Here is an 18,100-nt window from a genome sequence, read left to right on the forward strand (position 1 = left end):
ACAATAATAATAATTACAAATTATTATCATTATGATACTGTACAAAACAATTTCCAACACAAAGGCCAGGTTTTTCAGGACAGAAGCTGCACTCAAATATCGTGTCTTTTCTTAAATTATTCTTTGAACATACCTTACATCTTTTTCTCTTTATCCGACCTTTAGTATCAACATTTAAAATTTTTGAAATGTTGTGCTTGTCTGTTGTTTGTTGTTGTTTGTACACTGGAGTAACCAATACTGTTTCCGAATTTTTTAAAAGATGTCTGATAATTTCTAAACGATATTCATATAAATTCATTTTTCTACCAGTGTACGGAGTATAACTTTTGTACAAATAATAGGAATTTAACAACAAAACTTGAAATATGTGAATACCTATTTTTTTATACCATCTGAGCGTCTTCCGCTCACATGGATAGTAAGCGAGCATTTGATCTTTCATAAACTCATTATATTTGGATATAGGTAGGGGTTTTATTTTTATTTGGTTTCTTTTGTTTTCAGTTTCGATAAGATCATTTTTAAATTCCGTGGATATGTACATAACTTCTCTTTTATCTCTCCACTTTCCTACTAAAATGCCATCTTTGTATTGCCCTACTGTCTGTCCTTGTGCTAGTTTAGCTTCTAAAACTTTTTTAGGGTTACCTTTTCTCTTGGAAATTAAAGTTCCTGTGCAGAAAGTATTGTTTTGTAAAAGCGTTTTTGCTAAATCAACACTTCCATAAAAATTACCTATAAAAAGAGAATGCCCAACGTTAAGTTTATCTCGCATTAGTTCTAAAACTACTTTTTCAGAGTGGCCTTTTCCACCTGCAGAGTCATAACGTCCTGTATATAATTTCATACGAAGCGCTAAGCCGTTGGGTTCTGCCAACACATACAATTTAAGTCCGTATTTGTGACGTTTGCTTTTCATATATATTCGAAAAGATAATCTACCACGCCACAACACCATACTTTCATCAAGGGATAGATTTTTTCCTGGTTGATATATTTCAGCCATTATATTATTGAAGTAATTTAAAAGTGGTTTAATTTTATAGATTTTATCTTCTATTGTACCCTCTTCTGGATTTCGGGCAAAATGTAGACATCTCAAAATAAGCAAGTAACGATCTCGGCTCATATTATTATGGAAACATTTCAATTGAAAAAGAGGATCGGTATTCCAGTAGTCCTGGATTCTATTGGTTTTCCATGTTCCCATATGCAATGTAAGTCCAAAAAATGTTTTAAGTTCGTTAACAGACACAGGCTTCCAAATAACGATTCGGCATAAACATTTGTTTCCTGCACTATCATCTCAAAAAATATCTTCTACAAGAAGGCAAAAAAAATCATATGGAAGACCAGTCCCTGGAATATCTACTAATGACCCAGAAGATTTGGTAAAATTAAAATTTTGCATTCCAATAGGATCGTCTATCCACGAATCCTCACTTAAATTTGGCTCCTCCTGTATATTTTCATTCCTATCTGCATTTCCATGTAACGCTTCAACCAATCCAGAATAATCATTTTCTTCTTCAAAATCTAAAAAAAGAAAATAAAGCAATTGTACAAGAAAATATAATGCTGCAAAATAATTCTGTTGATAATATTCTAAAAGGTTGATATTAGAAATAAACATTTCAAAACATGTATACAAATGAAGTTATGATATAATTTTGAATTCTCAAAATTCTCAAATCTCGTATTGGAATCATATCTGTACTTTATAATAAACATACCTGTGTCTTCATCTGACAGAACTACACTATTATTGGATTCACTGAATTCATCTTCACTAGATGAATTATTATTTAATATATTATATAAGTGATCAGTACTATATTTTGATCTTTTACAGTTTGAATTATTTGCATTCATTTTACCACACGAATCTTCGATCTTTTACAATGTGAATTATTATTTGCATTTATTTTAACAAACGTCAATAGTTTGATAGTTTGACAACTAAAAAGCATGGCAACCTATTATGTAGGTACGGAATTCTGTAATAGGTTTTAATAAATAAATAAAATAATACAATTATTGTAATAGATAGATACGGATTTCGGTTGTTGACTGTGATAATCAGCATTATCTTTTCTAATAATATAAATCCAAAATAAGAAAGTCTAATAGCAAAAAATAGAATAAGGTTAATTTAAATTTAGAAAATATATTAATTTAATAAATTTGATATGGCAAAATAAAGATAATACAGAATCTAAATTTAAATAATTTTATGAATTAGTTTTTGTACTTGGAGAAAAGATTTTCTTTTTTGATTACCGGTGGCTTTTCTTTGTTTTTTATTTTGTTGGTGCAAAACAGAATTATTGTAAGTCCATCTTTGGAAGCCTTACTTGCAGTGCTCATTTCTTCTCTTAGGGCATAAGTTATGTTAGATAATGCTTTCGTCGAAATAAAAATAATCCCGACTCATCTGCGTTAAAATATCTAGCGGTGAGTATCGCTTCAATAAATTGAGCAGTTTTTCCTTTCAATCAGAAACCACTAAGTAATTTTCAGCAGCTGTTTTGTCATATACAAATTTGAAGCAACTATTTTGTCGCTTTCAAAATTTCTCAAGCCTAGAAGAACTAGAAGCCTTCATATCAATGCTTAGTTCACTTGAAATTTCTACTGCTTTTTTTGAATACTTTTACCAGAAACAATATTATTTTTTAACCCCAATTTACGAAGCAAATCGAAAATAATTTGATTCAATACGGCACCCGAGAAGAAATTACCGAAACACAAGTGAAATTGAAGAAGGCAATGGAAACATTCTAAAATGAGAAAAAGAAAAATATAAGTAAAATTGAAGAATGTAATGGAAACATTCTAAAAGGAGAAAAAGAAATAATAAAGGACATAGACAGAGTATTTGTCATTATGTATATAAAAATGCCGTGGCCGGTCTGCGCTTTTGTGGAGGAAGTATTCTGGACAAAACACAGGACCAATCTGTCACTTCTGGAACAGCTTCATATAAACGACAGGCTAATAAAAAAAGTAAACCGAGAATACCTAAATTACTTCAGCCATAAGAACGGGAACTATGGAACTATTGGTAGTAGAAGGAAAGGTAGAAAATGTTTTTGAGAACTGCTTGATAAATAGGTTAACAGATAGTTTTCTCTACAAACTTTTCCAAAAAGTAAACTTTTATACACAAGGGTATTTATGCTAGACAATACAAAACATAGGTATCTTGAAAACTCACATGTGCGTCATCAGCATATGACTGAAGCGATATCTTGACGCTCATAGGCGTGATTAGCATGCAACGTGTTAAATTACCATCAGAGGTTTCGCTCGGCAAATGGTATAGGTTGGTAACGGAGGAAACTGGTTGTTTACGTTTTTTACTCCATTATTTTTGATTAATTTAATTTTTTCTTGGAGTTCGCGAATTATAAAATTTTTGTGATTAAGTATAATTTTTAAATATTCTACTTCCCTTTTTAAGACATCTTCTTCAATAATATTCACATCTTCAGTAATTACGAGTTCAGCACTAGTCTCACTGACAACCTTTAAATTTGAATCACAACAGATCATGCCTTGATCGACAATTTTTACATTTTTCATTCTTTTAGCACAGCTGGGGTGAGCTAATAAGGAGCAATTTACACATTTTAGCCCATTACTCACTTTTTTAACACAGTGAATACACAAACAACTTAACACGTCCTTCTCAGTCGACGCCATCTTAAATCAATTCTATTGATTAAATAACCAAAAACATTTGTTATTATTAATAATATAAATTTTATGAAATAAGTCTTTAAGGGCCGGTTCTACAATGCGAGTATATACTGAGAATAAAGTTATACTTGGAATAGGTTGGAATAGGAATACTTCATAAATGGTGTTCTGCAAACAAAGAATAAACAAGGAATAAGATAATGGGAGTATATCTCTAGAATAACTTTATCCCTCCAAAGTTGAGCAGATATACCGAGTATAAATTTATACTGCATTTCTATTGGTCGGCCAGGAGTTGTCAAATCTGAGATATTTTAACTTTAACCTCACTTTATGCCATTCGATCTTTGAACTGCTGTTTTGTTTGTTTTTAACATAACGTTACCCTAATATTACAAGGTTCTATGTAACATTTTTTACTAAATTAAGTTTTCAATATTACAAAGTTCTATGTGACTAGCACTACATCACAATTTGTATGGAAATTAGTTTGCTCACATACAACTCTGGTAATATTAAAAAAACCAAGGGTGTATGTACAAAATTATGCTTTATATGAATAGCAAAGTTCTATGGTAAACATAGAACTTTGGAATTTAAAATTTGATTAAAATCTAAATATTACATGGTTCTATGTTGTAACATACAACCTTGTTATTGTATTTTTTGTAAAAGTGAGGTTATGTTCCTGTATTTATAATACAAATCGCAAGCGTTTTCGAGAGTGTTATTTGTGTCTAGAATTAAAAAAAAATGAGTAATTTAAGTGATGACTATGTCCAAGACTCTGATGATGATGAGGATTACGTATTAAAAGTTCAAAAATCATCGAAGATGAAAGAATGCAGGTAAGATTTTTCTATATCTTATATTGTGAGGTTAAGTTTTTATTTTTTATTTCTTTTTTTACAAAAAGTTCTTTGTTTCAGACTTAAAATTCGTGGACGTGTTCCGTCCAATCAAGCAGGTAGGCATGATTTGCTAAACAAAAAAAATTAAACAACGTAACATTTTATTAATTTCTTTTTATAATTTAGCTTGTTGTTACTATTTAAAAACTAATTTGTTTTAGAAAAGCTCCTAGTTCGTCTTTCACCTCAATCATTCACACTCCAAAGAATAAAAAGGCCCCAATCATAGTTGTTAGCAATATTAAGATTAAAAATGCATCTAACTCTGGTTCTGGTGACTTGCAGTCTAACTTAAATAGGTAATATTTTTGGCAATTATTTTGTTTAACTAAATCGCGAAAACATTTTTTTTTATTTTTATTTTAGAAATGTACCTAGCAGTTCTACAACTTTAGTTCCAGAATTCACCAAGAAAATCCCGTCTTCAGAAGATAACAAAATTAAGATTCTAGAACCAGACCATTCTGATTTCGATGATACAAATAATATTGGACATATTTCCGAAGAAATTTTACTAGAAGAAGCAACTCATAATATAATAAAAGATAAAAAGATATTTACTAGAAAACGACAGAAAAACACTTCTGAATGGACATGTAACAAAAGAAAATCTTTATTTGATCAAGGTCTAGAGTATATTTCTTCTCGAAAAAAGGTAGTAAAAAGATTGTGTACAAAAGTGCAGAATGAAGTGCTCGCGTCAAATTAGCGACGAACAAAGGCAGGAAATTTTTAAAAACTATTATTTACTCTCAGCCATCGAAAAGAAAAACTATATTTTGCATACCACAGAAGCTGAGACTCCTTGGAGACGAAGAAAAGGCAAAAATCCAGAAAATTCGAGAAAAAGCAAAAGTTTTAGGTTTTATTTTGAGATAAATAATCAAAAGATCCAAGTTTGCAAGGCTTTTTACACTGGGACTTTATGCATAAGCCAGAAACCAATTTATACGGTGCACAACAATAAAACTTCCACCAAAACCTTACCCGAAAGTAAACAAGGCAAACATCAAAAACGGGTAACATCACTCGAAGATAGTAACTTGGTCAAGGAGCACATTAACATGATTCCAAGAGTGGAATCCCATTACTGTCGCAAAAAAACTAATAAAGAGTATTTAGAAAGCGGATTAAGTATCAAAAAATTGTATGAGCTTTATTTGGATTTTGCTGGAGAATGCAAAAAAAATCCAGTTTCTTTTGCTGTCTACAGAAAAATATTTTGCAACTATTTTAATATAGCTTTTCACAAACCAAGAAAAGATAGATGTGATACCTGCGAAGAAATAAAATTAAGAAAAATGGAGAAGAGGGAAGACGAAGAATCACAACGAAGATATACTGATCATTTGAAAGAGAAAGAGTATATGAGAGAAGAAAAACAAAGAGATAAAGAAAGCGGAATACCTTTATTATGTTTTGATCTGGAAAATGTTTTGACATGTCCAAAAGCAGACATAAAAAATTTCTTTTATAAGAGCAAATTAAATGTGTACAATATGACCGGTTACTTTCGGTTGGGAAAAAGGTGTATTGTGCCGTGTGGACAGAAGCTTTACATGGAAGAAAGGGAAATGACATTGCAAGCGCAGTTTATAAAATAGTAGGAAAAGTGTTGGAGGACCATCCAGAGTTTACAAAAATCATTTTGTGGAGCGATAGCTGCGTTCCACAGAATCGAAACAGTCTTATGAGTTATGCTCTCAGTTACCTAATTTAAAAACATCAGAATGTGCAAAATATTTCCATGAAATTTTCTGTTCCAGGACATGCTTGTATTCAAGAGGTCGATGCAATCCACAGTGCAATTGAAAGAACGTTGAATAAAGTAGAATATTATTCTCCTATATCACTTCTGCGCTACCTTTTAAAAGTAAACCGACAAAATCCATATACAATAATTCAAATGAAACAAGAACATTTTATAGATTTTCAGTCTTTTTCCAGCCAACTGAACTACAACGCTGTACCATTTTCAAAAGTAGTAGCATTAGAATTTTCTAAATCTTTTTTTGAACTGAAGTATAAAGATACTTTTGATCCAACCAAAGAGCTAAAAACTGTAAATTTACATCAAAGAAAATTACGAAAAGGTCATGTTAAAACCGAAACAGAACCACTCATTCCGCTTCAATTAAAAAAATGTGATAAGGCTGTTGTACTTCCCCCAAATAAGATAGATGCCCTAAAATCTATGTTCAAGTATATCCCTGAAGTTGATAAGGAATACTACGAGTGTATTTTCCTCCAAAAATAAGATTTAATTTGTTTTTTTTGTAGTTAACAAAGTTCTATGTTAATTTTTTAAATAAGTAAAATTTTCTTGCTATATCAAGGTTCTATGTTTTTTTTTTTAAATACCTTTTCTTCTAATACAAAAACCAATTTTTTGTTAATTTTTTCTTTAAATCACCTTTAATACATACGTACATTTTTAATTTAAATTCAAATTTAAAATATATAAAACAATTTGATTTTTATGAAAGCTCATTTTTTTAAATCGATTTTTCTCAAATTAGCAATATTGTTACATACAACCTTGTAATATTAGGGTAACGATAATATAAAATAAAAAATTTTTAACATAATATAAAATAAAAAATTTTGATATGGATCCAGTTAATATTAATATTTTTAAATCTGATGATGAAGATATTGACGAAGGAATACCTAGGCTAAGGCATCCAAAAACTTTTAGAATTCGGTATGAATTAGATATATATTTATGTAGCATTTGAAGTTTTAACAAAATTAACTTTTTGGGGACTAATTATTTTGAAGAGTTTGACGAATTAGAAATCTTCACTCATTTTCGGTTACAGAAATATATGTGCAGAATTGTATTGCACCAAATAGAAGGAAGAATATTGTCTCAGACTGAGCGCAATCATGCCATATCAGCAGCTACTAAACTGTTATTAACTTTAAGATTTTATGCTTCTGATTTTGTAGGTGTTAGTAAAACATCTGCTTGTGTAATTGTAAAGCAAGTAACAGAAACAATATGCACTTTACGAAACACATACATAAAGTTTCCTGCTACAGAAATGTAATTACAGGAATTGAAACAAAAATTTTATAACATCTCACGATTTCCATATGTACTAGGCGCAATAAACTGCACCCACATCCGGATTCAATCACCAGGAGGAGATCAAGCTGAACGTTATAGAAACCGAAAAGGATAGTTTTCATGGAATGTTCAGACTGTATGCGATGCAGAATTGAGAATAATGGACAGGATCAACACATGATCAAACAATTTTTAATAACTCTAGATTGAAAGTTCGCTTAGTAGAAAGAGAATATGGTGCAAATTCTGTTCTGCTGGGCGACAGTGGATATGGTATTAAAAATTGTTTGATAACACCTCTAGCAGCTCCAAATCAACCTGCAGAAATTTTATTTAACGAATCACAAATCAGAACTAGAAACTGTGTAGAAAGATCTTATGGAGTGTGGAAACGTAGATTCCCTATTTTATCTTCAGGTATCCGAGAATCCCCTGAAACTTCCCAGGCTATTATCGTAGCAACTTCAATTTTGCATAACTTAGCAATCAATGAAAAAGATGATGAACCGCCAAATGAGGTGCATATTAATGAAGAATTGTATGAAAATAATGTGTTAGAAAATAATGACGTCTATGTAAACGAAAATAACAGAATGTGAGCATCAATTATAAATATTCATTTTGTGAATTTGTTATAACCAAATATGAATAAAATTTTTAATTTCGATACATTATTAGTTGCCCGATCAATGAATATAATGTTTTGTCAAAAACAAAAAAAATAAATCAAAGTCGAACATTTGGGAATAGATATTTGTTGCTATAACAACTGTTTTGAGTAGATAAAGTATCACTATAACCGCAAGGGTAGATAAAGTGACACTTTAACAGCAAGAGTAGATAAAATATTTTAACTTTTTTTTATTCAATAAAATTTACAAATTCAAACACATTAAGGATTAAAAACAACTGAAATTTTACAATTAACATTATTAGAAATATCTATTTTTGGAGCATCACAACTTGTACTCGTTTGCTTAAATTAAACACTTGATTCGAGGTACTGGATTGATTTTCTGGTCATTAATACGTAACATATCTGGCAACATGGCCGGAGAAGAGAGTGCCGCGAATTGCGATTTAATTAAAACTTGCAAAGGTTGCGAAAGAAATGTTGTTACCACTATTGTGAGATGTGTAACGTGTAAAGCAGTTTTCCATCCATCTTGTGCTCTAAGGGTAACTGGCTTGGTAGTTGTTGGCAAAAATAACTTAGTCAAATGCTGTGCTATAGAAAGTGAGGTTATACCACAACAAAACTTTAACGAAAACATCAGAATGCTACTAGCTGCGAAAGAAGAATTACTTAAAAGTAAGGACGAACTTATTTCCGAATTAAAAGCTAAAGAGCATGTCCTATTAGAAAATATTGAACTATTAAAAGAAAATATATCTTTATTAAACATGAACACTGGCAACGTTGCAAATAAAAGTTACAGTTCTGCGGTTGCTACGCCAATACCACAGACACAGAACGTTGCTGACAGGCAGATATCAGCTGACGAATTAAAATCAAAACCAAAACAGAATATTCACCAAACGCATCAACAAAATACAGACGTTAATAGACAGAACTTAAACGCTAGTATTCTGCATGCTCATACGGCTAATAAAATGCAAGAAATAATCAATTTAGGCGATACAGAAAATCATGAAGAAGAATGGCAGCAGCAGCATAGAAGGAGATACCGCAAGTTTATGGTTGGGAATAACGAAGAAACCAAGGATGTGCAGTCAGTACCTAAGTGTGTATCCCTTCATGTAACTAGGCTTGCACCAAATACGACCACAGAAGACTTGAAGCGGCTTTTAGACCCCAATTTTAAAGATGTACGGTGTGAGTCTCATCCATCTAAACACCCTAAACTTTATACGTCAATGAAAGTTACCATCAGAAGAGATGAACTAAAAAAAGCTTGGAAGAGGGAAGTATGGCCATCTGGTACCCTCGTGTCTCATGTTTTAGTAAAAACGAGGATGCCAACAAGGCAAATGGATCCTCAGAATCAGAATTAATGACAAACACTGCAGACCAAAAATCTAAACATTTTCTATCAAAATGTACGAGGCCTACGCACTAAAACAAGTGACCTATATACCAATGTTCTTAGTGAAGAGTTTGATATAATCCTATTAACTGAAACATGGCTTATAGATGGAATCTCCGATGAAGAACTTTTTGATAATCGCTACATAGTCTTCCGCAAAGATAGGGCCAGTGGCAAGACATTTGGTGGTGGAGTTTAAAGTTAATTGTAATATAATTGTTGAGTGCTTGTTACTTAAGTTAAGGTTTAAAACATATTCATTTTATGTCTCCTGTGTCCTGTGTATATATACCTCCTGGTATAAGGTTAGATATTTATGAAGAACTTTATAACCAAGTATTGTCAGAAAATGTTAATATTATCATATTTAGAGATTTTAATATTCCTGGATTTATTAACTTAAGTTGTGAAAAGAGCAGCTTGCTTAAAGAATTTCAAAATCTAAACAATTTAAATCAATATAACACAATTTCAAATTGTAAAAATAAACTGCTTGATCTTATACTGTCAAACATATCCATAACCAATCTAACTAGGTCTGGGTCTCCTTTTGTACCTTAAGATTATTATCACCCGGCACTAGAAATGTTACTAGAATATAAAGATAATTCATACACTGAGAGTAATATATAACAGTCTTATAGGTATGATTATGCCAGGGGGACTTTAATCTTCTGTATCAATTAATAAGGGACACTGACTGGTCAGATATGTATAATTGTATAACTGCTAAAGATTGTATTAATCAATTTTACGATAAATTGTATGACTGCATTGATCAAGCCATCCCAAAAAAAATTATTAAAAATAGACAAAAACAGAAATATCCAGCTTATTTTAGTATAGACCTTATTAAAAAAATCAGACAAAAAAACAAATTAAGCAAACATATAAAAATAAGGAAAGCTAGTGCTATCGATAACAATAAATTCAAGGGTCTTAGAAATACTGTTAAAAAGCAAATCAAAAATGAATTTATGCAGCATCAAAATAATATTGAAGATAACATTTTGCATGACCCAAATAGTTTTTGGACATTCATAAGTAGGAGACAAACCAGCGGTTTTCCTCACGAGATGTCTTTAAATGATCATACATATACAGGCCCTCAGGATATTGCCATGGCTTTCTCTCATCATTTTAGCTCAATTTATCAGGTATCATCCACACATCAGGGTAGTTCACAGGGATCTTTTAACTTTTCAGTTATTAATGAAGAAGATGTGAAGGTTAGTATAAAAAAAATAAAAAGGCCACAGGTAGTGATAATATCCCTGCCTATATCTTTAAAGGATGTTCTGATATATTTCAAAAGCCATTATCACATCTATTTAATCTATCTCTTAAAACTAACACCTTCGCAGACAAACAAAGAGGCTACTATTACTCCAGTTTTTAAATCAGGTAATAGAAACAATATAGAAGACTATCGTCCTATAAGTATCCTTAATTCCCTGGCTAAAATATTTGAATCTATTCTCTATATGAATATACTGAAAAATTTTGAAAATGAATTTGCTCCAGAACAACATGGTTTCTCGCCTGGGTTATCCACAACTAGTAATCTGTGCATTCTGTCTAATTTTGCTAATGAGGCAATAAATAATAAACTCCAGTTAGATTTAATAATGACTGACTGCTCAAAGGCCTTTGATTGGTTGACCATGGCATTCTTTTATCGAGATTGAATGAGTTTGGTTTTTCGCATGATGCTTGTACAAATTATAAAATCTTATGTGGATTCAAGGTTTCAACGAGTCAAAATTGGTAGGTGTTTATCAGATAAATTTCAGGCTACATCTGGTGTCCCCCAAGGGAGCAACTTAGGGCCTTGGTTTTTCTTAATTTTTGTCAACTCACTACCACAATCTCTCGTTTGATCTATGCTGATAATTTCTAAGCTTTTTAAGACTATACATACTTCAAATGATTGTCAGTTACTACAGCAGGACCTGACCTCAGTTGTGGAATGGTTTAGGGACCTGTAGTGTAAGGGATATTAAAAAATGTTATGAATAGATAAGTAATGGACTGAATTTTAAAATTTTATTATTATATTGTGTCTTTTTTTTAATGTGTTTTACTTTCTGTGTTTTTATTTTGTACTTGTGTGTATATTGTAGTATATTGTATTTTTGTGTGTATATTTTTATACCAAGAGCACTCTTACATGTAATTACTACCTAGGTGGTGTTTGTAAGTTTTAATAAATAAAATAAAAAAATAAATAAATAAACATTTGTTTGACATTTGTTGACAGAGTAATTCATATCCCTAGCAACGGAGCAACACAATTGCGATTTTTGTGCTAAAAAATACAATTTTCTTTGAAATTCTATTTTTCACCTGAACTTGAAGTCTTGCTATAGAAAAAAATGTTGTATTGCACACGACGATAAAATCGCATTATCTTCTCGAGCATAATTAGCGTCTCGACTGACGTCTCGACGCTAAAAAACCCTCTCGAAGATAAAGTACAATTTTATCGTCTTGTACAATAAATAACTATTATTTTGACAAAAAAAATTAACATGGTTGATTGAATATATAATGGTTGAAAAATATTGATATCTTTTAATACAACACAGCGCAAATTTTATATGCTTACAAGTAATATAAAATTTTAAATATGAATATTGCACATTTTAGATTGTAAATCCAAAAGAAATTTTAATTTAAATGATTGTATAAATTTTTATGACAAAAAATATTTATTGCTTTTAAAAACCGTATGTGTTTAATTTTAAATATATTTTTCCAAATTAAATCAATTATAATTTACTATACACATTCATTCATATTATAGGTAACATTTTGCACAAAATATTTAATATATTACAATGTGAGTCATGAATGAGGAACTATACATACTCCTACCTTGTATGGAGACCCCTATGGGATATAACAACTAGTGATGTAACGAATGTCATTTTTTAAACATTCGCGAATGCGAATGCGAATATATGCCACCGACATTCGCGAATGCGAATGCGAATATTCAGTTTTTTTTTATTTGTCAATTTTAATTGTCTCCGGCACTGCCAGCAGTCTCATTTGCGCGAGGTGTGTAGCATCTGCAATTGGAAGAAGTCTGTCATTTTTACCTGCTTTAAATTGTCCAGTATCATTCTATCATATTTGCTAAAGATGTGAAACAGTTGTATTTATTGTAAATAAGTTTATTGCAGGCGGCAGTTAAGTTTATTGAGGGGTCGTTTAAAAAGGTATTTATATTTATAGTCACGTCCGAGCCAAAAACGTAAAAAGCACGTTTTTCGATCCTATTTTCTCTAGTTATAATCAAATTTGACTTGTTATAGAGAGAGAGTTATAGTTCCAATAGAAATTTCACAGGACACAAGTCACTCCACTTGCCCAGCTCTGCTCGTGCACAAATACAAGCGAATTTTGTAGTTAAAGTGTGATTAGCGATTTATTACTATGAGTAAATCAAATTATAGTGAAATATGGACTTATTTTTCACCACTTTGCGATACTGAACGAGCTAAATGCAAGCTGTGTAACAAAGAATATTCGAGAAAAGGAAGAACTACAACGGCTATGAGAATTCATTTAAAGGCACTGCATAAAACCGAGTTTTCCAAATTAGAAGAGTGTGAAAACCGAAAAGTTGCTTTTAAGTCACTTGAACAGGCATCATCTTCCCACCAAAGTACTAAATCTGCCATGAAACAAATATCGCTTCAAGAATTTGTCGATAAAACGAAACAGTGGGATAATAATTCTTTGAAATCATTGGCAGTGGATAATGCTATAAGTGAAATGGTTGCGTTGAAGGACTTGCCATTTAGTTTCGTGGAAAGTGTTGGACCCACAAGACTTATCAAGCATTTGTGTCCGCCTTACAATTTAACCCTTAACTACTGACGTGGATGTTTCAGGACGTAGACTCTGACATGCGGTATGTCATACCGTTACCTATTCTCCTTTGTTTTTAATATGAATTTATCTTATATCACTGTATTTGTTTTTTATATCAACTACGGAACGATTCTTCACATTGCTGCAGCATAATATACTGCTACAAGTAAAATAAACTTTACTTTTTCAAGAATATTATGAATGCATGCATAATATTTAAAAAAATGGTGGACGTTACTACAAAATCGTTTATAAACTAAATTACAAGAAAAATTGATTACTTGTGACTAACAAATGGTAAAATAATGTTAAAGAAACAGACTAATGATTTAAATTTAATGAGAAACTAAAATACAAAATTCTGACAATAACCAAAAATTACAATAAAATAACTAGTCATTTTGCGCGCAAGGTTCGCAATTTTTCTTTGTACACTTTAAGCACACTGGTTTTCCACAAGAAAAGCACACATAAAAAGTCTTTCGCTTTAATGCACTTGGGCATAAGTAACACGTCTTCTTTTTCTCAAGCCTTTTTTCAAAATCTGCTTCTTTTTGGCGTTTTTGTCCTAGAATTCGTTTAATACCACATAATAATTCTCTTGGGATTCTGGGATTTTCGAGTCTTCTTTGTAGATGAGGTAAAACTAATTGTTTCGCCAACTCCTTTGTGTAGTTTAGCCTTTCCATATTATCTTCTTGTAGTGATTGGTACACAACATGCGAATTAACAGCAGCTATATCAATGATGCGGTAAAAAATAGTAAGTGGCCATCGGCGAGAACGACGTTTTACAGAATATTTGGCACACTTGGCATCTAAAGTATCGACACCTCCTTTCGTACGATTATAATAAGCTATAATTTCTGGTTTTCCAGTAATCTGATCCGTGCCTATTGAATGGTGCATCGAAGAAATAAGTAAAACAGCCCTCGATTTTTTTGACACATGGGAAATTAGGTATAAACTTTTTGTAAATCCGTAAGTAGTTGAATTTACTTGCCTACATCGGTGTGGCTGGAATTCCGGAGGGATTTCCCGTTTATTTTTCTTGAGGGTTCCCACATACGTTAACTTCTTTACTTCTAACTGCTTTACTAATTCTATATAACTAAACCAATTATTAGCTGTGATATTACGGTTAGTTCCATAAATAGGTTTAGCAAGGCGAAGAACAGATTGAGTTGGTTTATTCATCTTCTTTTCTTCCTCAGATAAACCAGTTCCGTCAGTGTCCTTGCCTCCATATATATAGGCATTGTATAAGTAACTTGTTCGTGCATCAGTCAGGCACATTATTTTAATGCCATATTTCACAGGCTTATTAACATTTTAAACCTACACCTTCCCCCAAAGCCGACCAACATTTCATCAATACAAACACATGTGCCTACGGAATACAATTTTTGACAATTTGATATGAATATATTAAATATGTTACTAATGGCTGCTGTTGGATCTATCTTTTTTCTTTCTTTTCTATCCAGAGGGTTATCAAAACGTAAACATTTTAGAAATATTGCAAATCTTTCTTTTGACATAACACATCTGAATATATCTCTACCAGTGCCATCTGTAGCAAATATAGAATTTATATCTTCGTCATTGGATTTGAAAGCTGATGATTATAAAAGCAATCCCAAAAAGGCTTTTAGTTCTATTTCATAAATTTCATTTAGTTCTGGTCTATTCATTCGTTTATAGTTTTCACGAATTACACGTAATTTATTATTTGTCCATTTACGTATTTCTTGTATTATATCCTCAGAAATAAGAAAATTAAAAAAAAAATGATGAAGTTTCGTTTCTTACATCTCTGGACCGCACAGCTGGTACTTTTGTTACAAGGTTGTGTAACGGAGTTCTTACATTTTTCGAGGGTGCTATAGTAGACCACTTAAAACGATTTTTGCCATAAAAATATGACTTACCATTATCATTTAAATGATATTCGTCTTCAGAACTTTCCGACTGCTCACTTTCGGTGTCGTGTGAACTTTCAATACATACTTCTTCGCTTGCATCGTCAACATCACTATCACTAAAATATTCTAAATCACTAGGTATTTCGTCAGCCCATTGAGATAAAACAGCCTCAAAATCATCATCTGAAAGCTTTACAGTTTTGCGGCTAAATTTAGAACAACTGGATGAACTTGCTGCCATACTAACAGCAAAAGAATACACTACACTGCTTTTAACTATAGAAACGTAAATACTGACATGCGGTACTTGATACCGCAAGAAAACCTTATGTCAACGTAGCTCAAAGACTAAACGTGTACTAAAACTGCAGCAGTTGAGAGCAGGTACAATTAAACCCCACTTGAAGGTACACAGATGGTGTCCTAATAATCTGTTATAAAACACGTATTACAACAAAATATATTTTCGGCTCGGTATGGCATACCGCATGTCAGTGGTTAAGGGTTAAAGTCGCGTTAGTATTTCACTTCATTTATATGCGATAAATTATTTGGCAAAGTAAGTCAGAAAATTCTTGAATTACTAAAATCCTTCGAAAAATTATCATTTACTACCGACATTTGGTCTGATAATTGTTCTAGAGTTTCATTTGCTGAGTTTAACTTGTCATGGGATAACAAAAGAATTTGAAAGGAAAATGATAGTGTTAAAAGCAGAAGTGTTTAATGAAGACCGCCACACCGGAGAGAATATTGCGATATTGAGAAAATACCCAAAGAAAAAGTGAAATGTGTAGTTCGCGATGCAGGTGCTAATATCAAAAAAGGTGTTAACTTATTAAATGTTAAACATATTGACTGTACTTCTCACAAGATTTAAAACGTGTTAAAAGCAGGGATGAACGCTCAAGAATCTGTCGTGGCTACCATAACAAAATGCAAAAAGATGGCAACTCATTTTCATCATTCGACTGCTGCCCAAGATGAGCTGACCAATATACAAGACTTAATCAAAAACCTCTTAAGATTATCCAAGAATGTGCTACTAGGTGGAACAGCACTTTTTATATGTTCGAGCGTATTTTTCAAGTCAAAGAGTCATTATGTCTGTACGCTTCGGCAAATAATAAAATTCCTCAGCTGACTTCTGAAGAGTGGATGATTGTTGAAAAACTTATCGGTTTACTAAGACCATTTGACGAAGTGACCAGAGAGTTAAGTACTGTCGATGCTTCTATTTCTTCTGTAATTCCCTTAATTGCTACTCTAGAAAAAGTTGTTCATGATCTTGATTCATTCGATGAACACATTGGTGATACGATTACCGTCATAAAAGATTAGCTTATTCGCAAGTTTTCGGGTTTAGAGAATGAAATATTGTTTGCCACGGCGACCTTTATTGACCCAAGATACAAAGCAAAATTTTTTAAAAATACGACGACTAAAGAGCTTGTCATAGAGCATATTTTGGATTTGCCCAGAGACAATGAAACCGACATATCTTCCAATTCACTTTACCCGAATGCAAAGCGTGTTAGACTAAATAATGAATGTGAAGATTACGAAACACACAACAGTCTGTCCTTAAAAGAAACGATGAGTTTACTGATGGATACGAGTGATAGTGAAGAAGATGACATGGCTCTTCCTAGTTTTCAAAACTCTGTCCATCTTTTAATCCGTAAAACTGTCATAGAATACTCATCGGAAAAACGCGTGGCAGGTGACGTCGACCCTCTAACATGGTGGAAAGTGAATAAGGGAAGGTACGATCTTCTTTTTCCTGTAGTTCGGCAATATTTAGTTACACCACCAACGAGTGTCCCGAGCGAGCGCTTGTTTAGTGGCGCTGGACTTCTTTATACACCACATCGAAACAGACTTGAACGAGAAAAGGCGCCAAAGCTTTTATTTCTAAAGTTTAATATTCCTCTATTAAATTTTAATTATTAAAAAATAACAGTTCTCTGTTTTTACTTATTGTTAAAAACAAACTTGAAAACTAAGTAAAAACAGAGAATTGTTATTTTTTAATAAGAGAGGGCAGTATTTTTGTTTAATGCAAACACAAAATTAATATAGCTTGTAAAATAAAGTGAGTTTTCTTAATAAAAAAACTGAGAAGTGAATGGATTTTTATTTTATTAACCTAATCTTCAAATTATTTTTTTTCTTATATTCATATTCGCAAAACATTCGCATAAATTTTGCGAATGCGAATATGCAAAAATATGCGAATATTCGCAAATGCGAATGCGAATATTCGTTACATCACTAATAACAACTACAAAGTAAAAAGTGCTAGGGCGAGTTGTGATTTTATGAAAAACTTGATATTAGAATTTGTCTAATTTGTAAAATTCTTGTTAATTTTTTTAAAAACCGTAGGTTGAGATTCTTTTATGAACAGAACGAACTATTTTTTGAAAACCAGATCTGACTTTTTTCTAGTTTGAATACGTTAGGTGATAGCAGCGTAATGTTTTACCAAAATATGAGACACATCAAATTTACCATTCAAAAGTTATGACGAATAGATGTCAGTCAAAATTGACTC

The 18,100-nt window shown here is 31.8% G+C and overlaps 1 long non-coding RNA gene across 1 annotated transcript; it reads left to right on the forward strand.

Moving 5' to 3' along the window:
* Window positions 1-4,678: 4,678 nt before the first annotated feature.
* LOC140449497 (uncharacterized) lies at window positions 4,679-5,241 on the forward strand. The gene is made up of 2 exons (XR_011951809.1): window positions 4,679-4,915; window positions 4,983-5,241. It is a non-coding gene; the product is annotated as an uncharacterized lncRNA (long non-coding RNA).
* Window positions 5,242-18,100: the final 12,859 nt, after the last annotated feature.

This window comes from Diabrotica undecimpunctata, chromosome 9 (assembly GCF_040954645.1).
Source record: "Diabrotica undecimpunctata isolate CICGRU chromosome 9, icDiaUnde3, whole genome shotgun sequence".
NCBI classification, from domain to species: domain Eukaryota; kingdom Metazoa; phylum Arthropoda; class Insecta; order Coleoptera; family Chrysomelidae; genus Diabrotica; species Diabrotica undecimpunctata.